At 48.0% G+C, this 17,395-nt stretch overlaps 1 protein-coding gene and 1 pseudogene across 1 annotated transcript in view; one reads left to right on the top strand and one right to left on the bottom strand.

Annotated features, from left to right (window-relative positions):
* LOC149345307 (uncharacterized) overlaps positions 1–17,395 on the bottom strand; it is a 203,210-nt gene that overhangs the window by 168,121 nt on the left and 17,694 nt on the right. The window lies entirely within an intron of this gene.
* LOC149345308 (uncharacterized) lies at positions 12,111–13,258 on the top strand (annotated as a pseudogene).

Here is a 17,395-nt window from a genome sequence, read left to right as displayed (position 1 = left end):
ACCCACACAACAACAAAACTGTCCTAGCAATCGATCTGGATGGTGCGTTTGACAATGTTAAACACAGTGTCACCCTAAAGTATATTATCGAGGCCGACTGCGGTCTTCGTACATTCAACTACATCAAACATTTCTTAACAGACCGCTTGGCCTATATACGCATACAAGAGGCCGAGTACGGCCCGTTTGAGATGGGAACGCGGGGCACACCACAAGGCCCTGTGTTGTCCCGGCTTCCCTTTAACATTGTCATGATGCATCTCCCGGCACAGCTTGCGGGGGTCGGCGGTGTTCGGCATGTGCTGTAAGCCGAAGACATCACCATCTGGGCTACTACGGGAAACATAGGAGAGATGGAGGAATGGCTGAAAGCAACGGCGAGCATAGTAGACCACCCTGCCACGTACTGTGGCGCCTCGAGTGCTCCCTGTCCAAGGCTGAATTTGTGCATATTGTTCGAAATGCAACACCTCCGTTCTGCTTTCTCTCGCCAGCGGCCCCGTCCGTGAAGCGTAGGAGCTTCGAATATTCGGTCTCTTCATTAATCTACATCGTAAGGCAGACATAACTCTAGCCAAACTCCGCAAAGTCGGCGACCAGGTGGGCCGAATAGTTCGCCGTGTTTGCCACAAGCCAGAAGGGTTGCGAAGTAAGGATGCGGTGCGGCTCGCGCATGCCTTCGTAACTACTCGAGTACTGTACTCGAATCCCTACCTCCGCTTACGGATCGAAACATGAAGATTGCTTGGAGGCTGCACTCCGCAAAATTTTCATCAGAGCCCTCGACGTCCCGACCTCCACTTCCAACGCACGGCTCCTCACGTTTGCTACTTGCCAAAATTGAAGCCTTAGAGGCTAAAACCACTCTCCACCCCCCTAGTACCTCCGATACAGACGCTATGGAGAGCGAGACGGCGGCGACGCCGACTATGGAACCTTCCCTTGCCGAACTCGAAGCCCATCTTAATGCCAAATTTGACAACCTGTTGGAGACAGCGATGAAACACCTCATCGCTAGAGTCATGGAGACCATCCCCTCTATGATCGCTCAACACGTCGCGACTAACAACCGCCTTTCTCGCAGAACCGGTTCTCTTAAGGACATATCTGGTCAGCCCTCCAGATTGTCCTGCCGAGTAAATGACCTTGACGATGACGAAGAAAGCTGCCCCCGTCTAGGTGCTGAGCTCCAGCCCCTGGTATCTCGCTCGGGGGCAACCTCACTTCCACCTCTCACCTCTAAATCTGAGCATGGCGGGACACCCCCGGTGTAGGCGCTCCCCCCTTTCCAAATCGGCTTCCTCCATTACGATTACTCAATGGAACTGTCGGGGTCTCCGGTCTCGTTCCAAGCGGGCCGACCTCCGACTTTTCCTTTGAGCATTTGCCAGCCGTAGCTGCCCTCCAAGAGCCAGGGAAAGGCGCCGTACGAACGAATTATACGACGTTCCAGCAGGACCCCTCGTCTTCTCTATTAGTCCATAGAAATTATACAGCCAACCAGGTCGACTTAGACATGCAACTTGAATACTCCTATGTAATGGTGACCCTCCTCCCACTCCGCAAACAGGACCCACCACTACACATACTCAATGTATACTGCAATCCGAAATTGCCGAATGTATCATTCGCGGACCTCTTTAGCCGCGCGCTGAGAGTTGCAGGTCGAGACCCCCTCCTGATTGTGGGCGATTTCAACGCTCCCGCTCGGTTGTGGGGTTACTGCCGTGAAGAGAAGCGGGGACGCAAGTTAGCGGAGCTTGCGTCAACGCCGGGCCTCACTCTTCACACTGACCCAGTCCACCCAACTCGTAAAGGTAACCCCGTGACTAGGGATACATGTCCGGACTTGACCTTCACCCGCAACATTCAGTATGCAGACTGGGTCAACACCGAGGAAACCCTCGGCAGCGACCACTGCCTCCTGAATACTACGATTAGGGCCCATCCTTTCGCGCGACCAACAACATAAGCCCGACTCCCAGATTGGACCAAGTTCAGGCCAAATTAAAACAATGCCACACACATACATGACCAGGGCTACCAGTCTTGGTCACAACAATTGGTCTCTGGCCTTCGCTCCTCCGAAACTCAAATTCAGCTCTCAGAGGCGGTCTCGGATGTGAACAACCACCTGCTCCATCTCTGGGAGGCCCGGCATTGCCTCGTCCGTCGGTGGCGCCGGCAAAAGCACAACCGGAAACTTAAAGCTCGCATCGCCGAGCTCACTCAACGAGCGGCTGAGTATGCGGCCCAACTCGCCGACAACAACTGGGTGGCACGATGCAACACGGCCGCGCGGCAAATGTCCAGCCGGAACACGTGGCGACTCTTTCGCGCCCTAATTGACGCAATGCAAACACTCACGGAAACTCAAAAACATCTCCAAAGAGCAATACACAGCTTTCAGGGCGACACAAATCAATTGGTGCACAAGCTCCGGGACCAGTACTTGTGAACCACCCTTGACCCCCGCGGGCTGGCGTACTCTTATGCAGGTTCTGAGAACGTTGAGCTGGATCAACCGTTCCAGCTCCACGACCTGAAGGCGGCCCTGGCAAAAATGAAACGTCGCACCGCTCCGGGTCGGGACAAAATTACAGTCAAATTGTTAGCCAACCTCCCCGACCCAGCATACCTGTCTTTATTGAATTACATTAACTCAATCTGGCTTGGGGAAGTGCCACTCCCATCGACTGGAAGACCGCCCTGGTCTCCTTCATTCCTAAAGCTGGCAAGGCCATCAACACGGACAACCTCCGCCCCATCTCTCTAACTTCCTGTGTGGGCAAACTCATGGAGACGATGGTACGTGACAGGTTGTCAGAGTTCAATGAATCCAAACACCTTTTCGCAGACACCATGTTCGGGTTTCGCCCACACAGATCTGCACAAGGTGTCCTGCTACAACTTAATCGGGCTGTCCTCGACCCCGTCGAATGCCCTCACAATGACAAGGTCGTATTCGCCTTGGATTTGACGGGTGCATTCGAGAACGTTACCCACGAGATCATTGTCACCAACCTCTCTCAAACTAACTGCGGCAGAAATGCCGTTCAATACATTCGGCAATTTTTGACCGACACACAATCTTACATTCGAATCCAGGATAAAGAACATGGCCCTTTTCATTTAGGAACCAGGGGTACACCCCAGGGCGCGGTGCTCTCTCCCCTCTTAATCAATTTGGCTATGATGCGGCTAGCGACCCAGCTGGGTGCTGTCGCCGGTGTGCAGCATGCGCTGTACGCCGATTACATCACCCTGTGGGCCACGCAGGGTTCCCTTGGAGACATTGAGGCTAACCTGCAGGAGGCGGCGACCATAGTGGACCGTTATGTTCGCCGCTGCGGCCTCCAATGCTCCACCCAAAAGTCTGAATTTGTGCACATACGCCCCTCACCAAAGTGCACAGCCAAAATTTCATTGTCTCGAGACAGGTCCAATCCCTGATAATATTGAAGCCCGGGTACTGGAGCTCTATATACATCAAGACAGACGGTGAGAAAAAACATTGGCCAAACTCCGTCAGGTGGGGGGACCAGGTGGGCCGCTTTGTCCGCCGGGTTTCTAACAAGCGCGGGGGGTTACGATGTAAGGACGCCTTGCGGCTAGCGCATGTATTTGTAACCAGTCGAATTCTATATTCGACTCCATACCTCCACCTGCGGAAGCAAGATGAGGATTCACTCGAAGTCATCCTCCGCAAAATTATTAAGCGGGCTCTAGGCCTGCCCGTGAGCACCTCCAACAAGCGCCTCCTGGGGCTTGGCATGGTGAACACATTTCGGGAGCTCCGGGAAGCCCACTTGACTAACCAATACACACGTCCCTCGAAGACATCGTCGGGTCGGCGCCTTCTTGCCCGACTACACATCCAACACACCACTCTCATGGAAGAGCGCGTACGTATTCCATCCCAGTGGAGATGCGCCCTCCTAGTCCGCCCTCTTCCCGCGAACATGAACCATGAGGACCATAATGGCCGGTGCCTGGCGCGGGCGGAAGCCCTGGCCCGCCACTATGGATCGAAACCCGGCGTATTCTACGTGGATGCCTCCGGCCCCCACCATGGGGGATGGTACACAGCCGCAGTCGTCCACCAATCCGAAACAGTGAACGGCCTTACCTTCCGAGCCCGTGACATAACACATGCGGAGGAGGTCGCCATTGCGTTGGCTGCATCTGATTCCAATTCAAAAACAATTATTTCCGACTCGCGAGGGGCATGTCGGAACGTCGAGCAGGGCTGGGTTACGTATCTAGCCTACCGCATTCTCCAAAACAGCGTCTACACCGGTGACCCCGCGCACCAGCGTATCGTTTGGGCTCCCGCTCACATGGGCCTTGAGGGAAATGAGGCAGCTGACGCCGCCGCCCGCGCGCTCTCTCACCGGACATTCCCCTCCGACCCTGACGATCAGGAGCTCGAATTTATTCCAGCTTACGCCTTCAAAGACATCGTTTTACTCTATCAATCTGGCCAATGTCTTTATCCTCGCCCGTGTAAAGGTCTCTCAAAGGCGGAGGAGCGGCTTCTGCTTCGCCTCTATACTAATACTTTGCTGTGCCGGGCAGCTCTCAAACACTTCGACCCTTCTTTCTCGGGCAGCTGTCCGTACTGTGCGGAGAAGTCTTCGGACATCTACCACATGGTGTGGGCCTGCCCCTCCAACCCTGATATCCCCCCTCACCCCAAGCCAACCTAGGAGGACTGGGAGGCGACCCTGCTCGGCTGCTCTGACCTGCAGGCCCAACGGGCATTGGTCGCGCGAGCCCGGGCGGCTTCTGATGCTAATGGGGTCCCGAACTAGGGACCTCCACCTAGTATTTGTAAGGGCTGGCCCCCTCTGGGTCAGCTAATGCCTAACCTCCTGTAGTATACCTGCACATAAATATTTTCCACCACCACCATCCTCACGTTTGGGTTGGTGAACACCTATCGGGAACTTTGCGAGGCGCACCACGTTAGCCAATCCACGCGTCTGACACAGACGGTGCCCGGTCGCCGCCTCTAGAACGATGGAACGGGTTCGAAAGCCCGAACTGTGGAGACGCGCCCTCTGCGTTCGACACCTTCCGACTAAGATGAACAAGGAGGACCATAATAGCCGTCGTTAGGCGCGGGCGAATACCCTGCACCGCCACTATGACTCAAAGAAACACTGATTCTACGTAGACGTTGCAGGCCCCTATCATTCCAGAGGGCATGGTACACGGCTACAGTCATACACGAGGAAAACAAGTGGACGACCTATCGTTTAGAGCGCCCAGCTCATCGCATGCGCAGAAAGTGGCGGTAGCCCTCGCAGCCTCTCAACCCGACTATAAATTTATCATCGCAGACTTTCGCGGAGCCTGTCGTAACTTTGAGTTCGATTTCATCACTCCACTCGCTCACCAAATTCGACGCCACAGTACTCGCGACTCCGATCCAACTCATCCCACAATCATATGGTACCCATGTCACCAAGCCATGCCAGGTAATGAAGCCGCCCATTAGACATTACTGAGCACAATCGTGCCGAGCACCGGCATTACCCGGTTCCTATGAAGGGACTGGGCAAAGCTTGCGAACGAACTCTCCTCAGGCTCTTTATAAACTCCCTACTGTTTCCCGGCGGTTCTCAATCACTTTAAATCCTTCTCTTGACGGCCGCTGCTCATTCTCCGTGGAGGTGGCAGACAACATACACATGATTTGGGCCCTCAGGCAAAATCCTTCTCTACCCATCACCCTTTCCCCTACCCGAGGCGACTGGGAGGCGGTCCTGCTCGGCTGCCAGGAACTATCGGCCCAAAAGGCCCTGGTTTGGCGGCCTTGCGCAGCTGTCATGACCAACGGGATCCCAGAATGAGGGACTCCACCTTGTATTGTAAGGGGCGAGACCGACTAGGGGCCTCTCCCCGAGCATCTTTCTGCAAATATACCAAATGAATGCCTTTCACCACCACCACCAGCCGTGCACAGAGCACTGCGCTCGAGGAAGAGTCAGGAAGAAAAACAACAAAATATTGGAAGGAAGACGAACAAGTGGCTTCATGTTGAGAAGCCATCTCGGATGATGGAAGTGAAAATGAGTTTGGTGTACCCAGAAGGAGAGTTCGGAAGGGAGTAAAAAGAAAGAGAAGCGAACCGTGTACCGCCGATACTAGTGGAGTGGAAGAGGAGAAAATTCAGGAATAAAATGGAAAGAGAACTAAGTTGAAGGCAGCTGAGTCGGGTGCTACCAAGCTGGTGGAACATTGCAGCAAAGTGAAAAAGAAGCTGAGAAGAATAAGCCCAGCGTTCAGTAAGGACTTAGTATGGAGGGGAAAGAGCAAACAGAAGAGCGCACGCTGAGTAGACAGAAGACACGAGATGTGGAGCCATCACGAGCAAACTGGCGTTAAATTTGTTCGCAACAGACGCGCTAGCCACAGAGAAAGAGGAAGGGCTCGAAGTACGGGCGTTAAACCCGATAGGAGTGCAGACAGAAAGCGGAGCCAAACCGCGCAAAGAAGAGAAGCCTCAGTACAGGGCGGAAGAAGAGCAGGGCTCGCGACACGGGGAAAGTCTGGGCTCGCGTGCGTAAGAGTCAAAAGTGCGACCGAAAGCTTGAAGGAAACAGTCCTGTGCCGAGCCAGCTATGTACGCCGAATCTGGAAATATAGGCGCAAGCATGCCTTGAATGTGTGCTCCGTGTTCAGAACCGTGCTAATGTTTTGCCGAATCGCGCTGTTCTGAAGTGTACCTTAACAGTTGCCTTGTGTTATGTATGTGCAAATATCATTGTACTGATTGATTATGTATCTTGGCATTTTTCGTTTGAGTTTGTGTGCGTATGAATGTCCGCGCGAATTTTGTTTTCTGAAAATTGTTCCACAATATTCTCAAAGCAAGGGGCAGAGTCACAAATTCGGCGCGTATTCCAAAAAAACGACAGCTGTGCGTAAGATATTTCGCCAGCGCGCGCCGCTGGATCCGGGGAGAGAGAAACCCGGAAGAGTGCCTAACCTCGTGTGTGATGCTGCCCTCTCCGCATAGCTCTCCGGCGCGGCGCCAAAAGAATGACGTCAGAGCGCGTCGTCGATTGTTCGAGAAGGTTTCAGCCATCAAAAAGTAACACAGGGCAGATCAGATACTAGGCGGAGAAAATCTCGAGTGATAGATTATTCCTGAGAGTTACGTTGACATGTTATCGTTGCATTGTCGTGCTGAGCTGAATGACAGAGGGCAGCATCACTTGGCCTCTGTGTTGACGGCAGCGATGGAAGGAATTGCCCGTAACGTCGCACCCTTAACTTGATACTTTCATCACGCCCATTCGCCTACAAAACGTTTATACGACCAGTTCTGGAATATGCCAATGCGTGTGGAACCCTCCCCCCCCCCCCAAAAAAAAAAATGCCTGAAAAAAGAAAGTGGAAAGAATACAGCGGATTCCAGCGCGTTGTATATGCTCCAAGTATCGCCGTACTGACTCAGCTACAGAGATGATGCAGCAGTGTGAACTGCAAACCCTACTGCTGTGGCACCACAAAGACAAATACGGAGACGAAGTGACGACAACACAAGAGCTCACAAGTGCCACTTCACTTGACGGTGGTTCGGGGACGCACCTGACCAAGCATGTTAAAAGCCACAAGTGCGTTCCATTGTTCAAAGAAACGCGCGTTCTCTGGAAGCTTAAAGAGCTACGACAGGAACCCTACATCTGCGCACCACCACCACGCATCTCCCTCCGCACCGGCCATCAGCAGCAAGTGTCACGACCTCGCGCCCGCACCACTACATTTTCTTCATCATTCTTCCCCCGGACCGCGAACGACTGGAACGGCCTTCCCCGAGAACTTGCTGCTATCACATGCCAATCATTGTTCATCGAAGAAATCACGCGTGTACTTGCTCAGTGATAATCTTATATTTGTATAACTTTCAACTTATCTGTTATTCATTCTGTTTTTCATTTCTGTGTGCCCCACCCCTTATGTAATACCCTCTAACGAGGGTCTTTAAGGTATTAAAGTGAAGTGAAGTGAAGTGAAGTGAAGTCTGCCGGGGAGATTATGGAGGCCTTCCGTATAAGGAATTCGGCCGATGAATGCGTGAGTTTGCGATCATTGCTGCTACTTGACGCTGAGGTTGATCATTTTAAAAGTGCAGCAAACTTACGGTCACAGGTAGATTCGTGGTGCTGTAACACATGTTTTTGCATGGTGCCTATGTAACCTTGTTCTGGACTGCGCACGTAAACGTTGGTTTTTCTGTATATTTTGTGTTTTTAATAAATTTTATCAGTTGTTAGTGAGCACTTGTGTTGTCGTCATTCCGTCGCCGTATTTGTCTTTGTGGTGCCACAGCCAACTCGCCCAATTCTCACCCCCTGGGTGGTCGAAATTATTCCGGACACCTCCACTACGGCACCTCTTTCTCTCTTTCTTCTTTCACTCCTACCTTCCTCCCTTCCCTTACGGCGCGGTTCAGGTGTCCGCCGAGATATGTGAGACAGATACTGCGCGATTTCCTTTCCTCAAAAACCAACAGAAATTTTTGAATTGAAACGCTGGAAATTAGAAGAATAAAACATCTACCCAAACTTCTTTTCCAGATAATGCAAGGGGCATTTAAAAGAAATAAAGAACATTATGCGAAAGCGCCTCTAAAACGTGGTTCCCGAAAAAATAGCAGCAGGGTACTACAACCTATTAACACACCTACGGATGTGCTCCGGTATTCCTTTTTCCTTGATGCAATTGAAATATGGAACAAACTGCCAAGTGATGTTGTGGAGCGTGCGAACGTGCAACAATTTGAGCAAGGTGTCGATATGTTTTCGAGAAATGGTGTACAAATTTTGAATTCTGATTTATGATTGCTCGTTGAAGTGCATATGAAATGTATTTGTTTTGTTCGGTCCCTGTAACGACCCTCATTGCAGGGTTGACATTATTACGAAATAAATAAACAGTGCTTTCCAGTCAGCAGCCAGTCTAAAACAAGGCGATCTGCATAAAAGAGATCAAAAATTAACAGTGAGCGGACCCGTGCAACTGCTCGAATGGACTTCGTAACACAAACAATGCATGGGAGATGCCACCCCATATTAAGTTGCAACGGCCCTCTCCGGTAAATACATCCAGACGCACCAAGGGCGACAATGCTCACGCAATACACACCTGAGAGATGTATCCTGTTACGCGCTAGCTGGATAAGAATCCTCCACAGGCAATAAGATCATGCTGTAGGCCTAGTAGCAAGACCTACAATCATTTACAAATGGGCGCTGCTGATACAAGCAAGCCGAGCTAGTTCATGCTCGATAAAAAGACTAGCTTCAAATCCACGTCATCGAAGGTTACCTGCATGCTCCAATTCTCCTCTTGCGAGAAAAAATGTATCGGAAAAACGAGAAAATCAATGACTTTAGAATGAATGGGCACGCTATGACACAGAAAACAACATCCAAAAAGTAGTGCCGGAAATATTTAGTCAACGTGGTCACACATTCGATTAACATATATTAATTCTCCAATCACGCTGACAACTTTCAAGGAATGGAAATACAGAGAGGTATTTCGAATATATTGTTACGGAACTTATGCCGGGTTGCTACGCAACTTACGCCGGGCCGCGCTGCGGAGCATTTGAAGAAGACGAAGGGCGCAGCGGAAGAGAAGAGGACGACGAAGGGGCGCGTACTCGAGACTGGGACTGGCTCGACGCTGGCCGTTCACCGTTTCGCTGTTTGCTCCCATATCCCCGTTCATACTGTAAATAAACCCATTTTCTTCGTCACAATATCATTTCTTAACCTTACAACCAGAATACACTAACATCGCCAAAAGAAACTTAGAATTTTCCCCCTGCATTCCAGCACTGACGCAATTGCTTAAAAAGGTCTTGCACGTTGTCAGAGCAAGAAAAAACCAAGAAATTAATCATTACATGGGTATTTTCCGCACTCATCATCGCCTCTTTATCGTTTCTTTGACCCTAACCCCTCTCCCTGAACGTCCTCTTCTCCCTTCTTTTTGTTTCTCTTATTTTGTTATCGTTTATTCTTATCTACGCTCTCGACACCTGCTACCACCATTCGGTAGCTTTGCTTTAGAACATCCTCCACCCCTCCTTTCGCTCTTCCTCTGCGACCCTGTCTTTCTCTTTCTTTTCTTTCCAGTTATGTCTTTCGGCCTTACTGCTCAATTGTGTTCTCCTCGTTCTTCCAGGTCACCACAACCACAACCATATCATTCCTCGCAACTCCCTCTGTGTTAACACACATTCTTTCAAGCCAACGTTCGCTCTTTTCACTTTCCCACACCACGGATTCCTTTCTGCTGAGTTGGCACATTTATTTTCACACCTTTGCCAAAGAACCGGTTAATCCTCTTTAGCAAGGCACCGTGTCACCATCCTCAGGACGATCACGTACCCACTGCAGGGCAAATGCCTCTCCCATGTCTCTCCAATTAACCCCGTTCTTTGCCACCTGCAGCCACCGTAGCCCCGCATACTTCTTGATCTCATCCCCCCCCCCCCCCCCCCACATCTAACTTTTTGCCGCCCTCTGCTACGCTTGCCTCATCTTGGAATCCACTCCGTTACCCTTAAGCACCAGCGGTTATCTTGCCTTAATCTTGCATGCACTGTCCAAGGCTATTTCTTGATTTCGACTAGGAAGTCATGAACCCGCGTTTGTTCCCTCAACCACACCACCCGCTTCCGGTCTCATAACATTACACCTATCATTATTCTTCTCATAGAACGCTGCGTTTTCCTCCACTTAAGTTGAACCCTTTTTGTTAGACTCCACGCGTGTGCCCCATAGGTGCGCACCGGTAATATACAGCTGTTGTATAATTTTCTCTTGGGGGATATTGGCAAACCCCCACTTATCATCGAGAAAACCTGCCATATGCGCTCCATTCCAATCTTATTCTTCTAGTTATTTCCCTCTCATGATCCGGTTCAGCGGCCACTAACTGCCCTAAATAAACGCATTCCCTTAGCAGTTCCATTACCTTGCTACCATTCGTGAACTGCTGTTCCCTTACCTGACTCTCGAACGTTACTTCGGCTTTCTGCATAATAAATTTAAGACCTACTATTCTGCTCTGCCTAACTCACTGACCATGCTTTGCATCTCATCTCCTGAGTGTCTTAGCAAGGCAATGTCATCAGCAGATCCCATATTACTAAGATATTATCCATGAACTATTATCCCCCGCTGCTCCCAATCCAGGCCTCGGAACACGTCCTGTAAACAGGCAGTGAATAGCATAGGCGAGATCTTGTCTCCCTTCCTGACACCCTTCCTTATTGAAATTTTCTTGCTGACGCTGCGAAGGACTGTCGCAGCTGTGCAGTGGTTATAGATAACGTCCAGTATTTTCACATAAGACTCTCCTACACCACGATTCTGCAATGCTTACATGACTGTTGAGGTTTCCACTGAGTCAAGTTTCAAGTTTCTTTAAAATGCACATAGTAATACAAATACAATAAAATCAGTACAGTAAAATCAGTACAATAAAATCAGTCAAATGCCTTCTCGTAATCAATTAACGCTATATGTAGTGGTTGGTTGTATTCTGCGCATTTCTCTATCACCTGACTGATAGTGTGAATACGGTCTATTGTAGAGTATCTTTTACAAAAGCCGGCCTGAATGACTGAAGTCCAAGGTAGTGTTGATTTTATTTGCGAATACCTTAGTAATTTACATTGTAGGCAACATACAGTAAGCTGATCGCTGTGTACTTTCTCAAGTCCTTCACGTCTCCTTTCTTACGAATTGACATAATGTTAGCATTCTTCGAAATTTCTGGTACGCTCGAGGTCATAAAGCAGTGCGTATACAGGGTAGCTAGTTTGACTCACACTGTCTCCCCTCCGTCCTTCAAGAGATCTGGTGTTACCTGATCCTCACCAGCTGATTCCCCCTTTTCATTGCTCCTAAGGCTTTGCTTCTTCTTCAGTTACCGATGTGTTGTCGCAGTGCTGTACAGTACTGCCTCTCCCATTAACGTTCTGTTAATGGGGATCTGGCGCCGACATGGCAGCCAGACGCTTACATCCTGTTCTTCTTTAAATGCTGCAAATGATGGCTATTTTCGATCCTGCCGCGATGACGACGTGCCTTCCAATGAACGGAGCCGCTTCTACCGAGCAAGTCTGTCCTGCTGACCTGGCTTTTTTGAGTGACGCTTTGCCGTTGGACCTCACAGCGCTACCGGCGCTCGAACGCTTCATCGACTGGCAACCCTGGAACCTTCAGCACAAGCATGACCTACATAAGCGGCTGTTGTACCCAGCCACACCGGGATCTGGCGCCGACATGGCAGCCAGACGCTTACATCCTGTTCTTCTTCAGGTTTGTTAGTCTTACCTTTCTGTTAATGGCAAACCATTTAGGAAGTCGACGCCAGATCCCAACTTTGCTGTGTGCATGTTTTTACGCTTTCTGTACGATGTGTCCGCGAGCTGTTCAGGATACATAGGTTTGTTTAAAAGAAAGCTTTTGCTTGCGGGAGACGTAGAGCAAAACCCTGGGCCTCTGTCGGCTGAGCAGGAAAAGCAGATATTCGATACTATCATGACAATACCTGTGATACAACAGCAACAGACCGAAATATTGGACGAACTACGTTCCATTCGGCTTGAGCAAAAGAATCTCGAAGAAAAACTAACAAAACTCGCAGAAAAAGTCAAGAGCGTTGAAGATAATGTGTCACTGGTGCTCCCGCTAAAGCCTGAAGTAGAAAGATTATCTCAAAGTTCCCAGAAACTTGCTGTTGCGTGCACGGCCCTCCAGTCATCGCACGATGACCTGGAGAACCAATCACGAAGAAATAACTTAATATTCTACGGCATCCATGACAAAGAAACCGAATCGTGGGAACAGTCTGAGACTAAAATTATCTCTTTTTGCGCTGAAAAGTTAAAGCTTTCCGTTGACGCCGCTGCTATTGAAAGAACGCACAGACTAGGAAGATATGCGCCTGACAAGCACAGACCCCTGATCGTTAAATTCTTGTCCTTTAAAGAGAAGAATCGTGTTCTTTCAAATGCTGCCAAACTAAAAGATACTGACTGGGCGATAAGCGAGGACTATTCAGCCAAAGTATGGCAACAAAGAAAAAAGCTCATGCAGTTTGCTAAGGCACGCGGCGGAAAGTTGAAACTGCGGTTTAATAAGCTAAACCTGGACAACAAAACCTATATGTACAACATTGAAACAGACGATATCACTTGCGTAAACCAATAGCCATCACCGAGGCTTTTAGCTCGCCCACAAACTGCTATTAAAAATTGACTTCTCTGTATTGTTGTTAATTGTCGCAGTCTAAAAAACAAAACTGACCAATTCTCCTCACTCTTACAAATGACAAACGCACATGTGGTGATTGGAACCGAGTCATGGCTGGACAGCAACATAAGCGATGGTGAAATATTTCCTCCATCCTATACCACGTACAGGAACGATCGCAATGTACGCGGTGGTGGTGTGTTCATCCTCGTTCATAGCAGTTTGAGAAGCGTGTCTGTTAACCTAGAACACGATTCCTGTGAAGCTGTCTGATGCAAGGTACAGCTGGGCGATGGTAGATCTTTCGCAATTGGCTCTTTTTACAGGACGCCCGGTTCAACCTGCGCACAGCCATTTTTTGAACTTAGGAACACATTATTAGCCTTAGACGCAACACATATTATCCTTGCCGGTGATTTTAATATGCCCAGCGTAGAATGGTCTTCTTTTAAACCAGTAATTCGCACTGCATCGCTCTTGTATACCGGTTTTCGTGAAGTAATTGGTGCTCACTCATTATTCCAGCTTGTTAAAACCCCTACCAGACTCGGCCTTACCAGTGCTAATGTATTAGACTTGTTTTTCTGCAATGACCCTAGCCTAGTCTCGTCTGTCATAACGCTGCCAGGCATAAGCGACCACGATGTAGTTTTAGCAAAAGTATCCTGTAATGCTATGAAGACCCACTACACCCAACCACGCAAAGTGTATTTTTATGAAAAAGGGGATTATGCTTCGCTATCACGGGAACTCGACGCATTTTTTCCTGAGTTTCTTTCACATCGGCCATCCCTGGATATTGATTCCTCCTGGAACTTGTTTAAAACTAAAATTTTGTCACTGACGCACACTTTCATCCCATCCCGCTTGATTTCAGCCAAGCGTCGTGACGATATGCATTGGATGAATAGACAGTTGCGGGCCATGATCAACCGGCGGAAACGGCTGTTTGGCAGATATTGTGATACGCTCGCACTAACTTTGTACTCCGAGATGAAAAAGCAAACTAAGAACTTATCGAAAGAAATCCGTAAAGCAAAAAGGGCATACTTCAGCACACTAGGCCAACAACTAAAGACAAACCCGAAGGCAGTCTGGAAATATGTTAAAAATAAGAGAAACAGCAGGGTCTCTGCGCCTGATATACTAGACGAAACTGATTTTGGAAAGGATTCAAAAGGTAAAGCGTGAAGTTTCAATCTTTATTTCCAATCGGTGTTTTCCGATCGCATTAATATACATACTGACTTTCAGTCTTTTAGCACCCTGACCAGAATGAATGACGTAGAAATTTCTGAACGGGGGATCATGCTTTTATTACAGAAAATTAAAGTTACATCAGCACCAGGGCCTGACAACATTTCCAATTACGTTTTGAAAAATTGTGCGGCTTCGGTTGCCCCGTATCTATTATTTCAGAAATCGTTAGAGAATTCTTTACCCCTTGACTGGAGAAGTGCCAATGTCGTTCCGATTCATAAGAGTGGTGACAAAACTAAAACATGTAACTATAGGCCCATATCGCTGACGAGCGCGTCGTGCAAAACACTGGAACATGTCATTTATACTCAGTTAATTAGCCATCTACAAAACAATAGTTTTTTCTGTTCGACACAACATGGATTTAGGTCCGGCTTCTCATGTGAAACACAGCTCGTGGAATTCACACATGACATTTCTGTTTCCTTAAACTCTGCCGGTCAGGTAGATTGTATATTTTTAGATTTTCGAAAAGCGTTCGATTTAGTTGCTCACGACCTATTGCTACAGAAGCTTTCAGAATTAAATATTCCTACCTCACTCTTATCCTGGATTGAAGCGTATCTTGCGGAAAGGAAACAGTGCGTGGTTATCGACGGTGTCAGCTCGGAAGGTGTGGGTGTAACTTCAGGTGTTCCGCAGGGGTCGGTTTTGGGCCCTCTTCTTTTTCTCATTTTTATAAATGACCTCACTCGTAACATTTCAGGTATAATCAGACTTTATGCTGATGACTGTTGTATCTACCGCAACATTTCTTCTGAAGCAGATGCAATGTCACTACAGCATAACCTCAACTCTGTATTCTCTTGGTGCAGCAACTGGAATATGGCGCTAAATATCTCCAAATGTAATCTGGTACGGTTTACAAACAAGAAACAATTCTTCTAAACAGACTATTTGCTTGGTAGCACTGAATTATCCACAGTTTCAACTTATAAGTACTTGGGAGTCTTTTTTTCTACTGACCTATCATGGAATACACACGTAAATTACATATCTGCTAAAGCCAGCCGCACATTAAACTTTCTCAGACGTAACTTTAAGGACGCTCCCCTTACGCTGAAGGAGACATTATACATGTCTACAGTACGTCCGATACTTGAGTATGCTTGCGCGGTTTGGGACCCGCATACAAAACTGGATATTGAGGAGATGAAGCGCGTCCAGAAACGGGCTGCTAGGTTTGTGTCTGCCGATTACAATTTCCAAAAAAGTTCTTCTGGATTGCGCGAGAAGTTGGGATGGCCGTTACTTGAAAACAGGCGCAAATATTTGAGACTCGCTTTCTTTTATAATGTGCTTAATAATAAAACTGGAATTCCAAAAGAGAAATACATTAATTAACCCAGCTACATTTCCGCCCGCACTGACCACCCACTCAAGGTGCGCGAGTACAATAGCCGTATAAACGTATTCAAATATAGTTTTTTCCCACGAACAGTGCATGACTGGAACTGTCTCCCTTCTCGGGTCGCTACCGCTCCTCCTACATCGTTTCTGGCCGATTTGCAAAGCCACCTGTCAATATAAGTGCAATAATTCTTGTCCGAGTGTATCATGTTGCTTTTTTTGAAATTTTTACAAAGTTGATTATTCCTAAAGCTTTATTCTTTAAGCAGTGCTGTATTTTAAAACGTATCTTTTGTGTGTGTGTGTGTGTGTGTGTGTGTGTTTAGGGTAGGTTTGCCTTTCTACAATGGTTTTCTGTATTTTCTCTGTAGACCGCATCATTTGCCTAATTTATTGTGTGCTAGATGTTTGTTCTTATTTATGATGTTTCCCCCCTACAATAATGCCCCAGTGAGGGCGCTGTAGGTACTGTGTAAGAATAATAAATAAATAAATAAACATTGGCTACAGTATAGACTTAAGTAGAACTTTTCGGCTGCTGTAATTTCCGTATCCACATTGCTAATGGCACTGCTCTCTTTGTCCCTTAGCGCATACGTCTCGTTTTTACGTTTTCCTCTTCATTGCGCTTGGTTACCTCCGTTCATTTAGAGCATGCTCGATTTTCGCCACATTAAACTTCCTTCTGTCACATAACATAAGAGTACCGCAAAACCAGGACGACGGACACAAGGGGAGAGAACACACACCAACAACACAGGCGCTAACTTCCGACTGACGAAGAAAACCAAACCCAACCAAGTGAACGGAACCTGAGCAAAAGTAGCGCATGCGCTGACCTAAGATAAAAAATCGAAAAAAAGGTGCGATAAAATACATGCATGATACATTCATGCATGATACATTGCATGGTACATTCAATGAGAAAGCCCACCGTGCTGTGACAGAGGTTTTTGAGGCTCGTAAGAAGGTCTCGCTTCCCAAGCTTAAGGCACAACCCATGAAGCTATGTGACAAGCTCAATCTTGCAAAAGTGGCAAAGAGCATTGAAAATAGCAAGCGTCTCTTCTTAGAAGTGTTTTTCAGCGCAAAGAATCACAAGGTTGATGCTCCCCTTAGGGTAATAATTTCTGAACAAGACACTTGGCAGAAGTCAATAGCTCTGTTTCTCCAAGAAAAACTTAATATTTTGCCTGTCAGTGACCCGTATCTTGTAAGAAATTCAGAACAAGTTGTTAATGCTGTGAAATTGTTGTCCGACAAGAGCCTTCTCGGCTTCTCCATTGACGTAAAAGATTTGTGTTACTCCTTGCCTCATGATAACCTACTTAGCATAGTTGAAGAATCGATCCTTCATTACGGTGCGGTGTCATTTCAAAATGAATCAGGGTTGTCTGTTGATAGTTTTTTAGAATTGCTGTTGTTTTATCTGCGCTCCACCTTCATAAATTTTCAAGACCTTCCGTTCATTCAAAAGCAGGGAATATGCATTG

Source organism: Amblyomma mixtum, chromosome 5, assembly GCF_055824585.1.
Source record: "Amblyomma mixtum isolate Tamu chromosome 5, ASM5582458v1, whole genome shotgun sequence".
Lineage (NCBI taxonomy): Eukaryota > Metazoa > Arthropoda > Arachnida > Ixodida > Ixodidae > Amblyomma > Amblyomma mixtum.
Note: the sequence above shows the minus strand (reverse complement) of the source record. Positions and strands in the feature narration are given on the sequence as shown.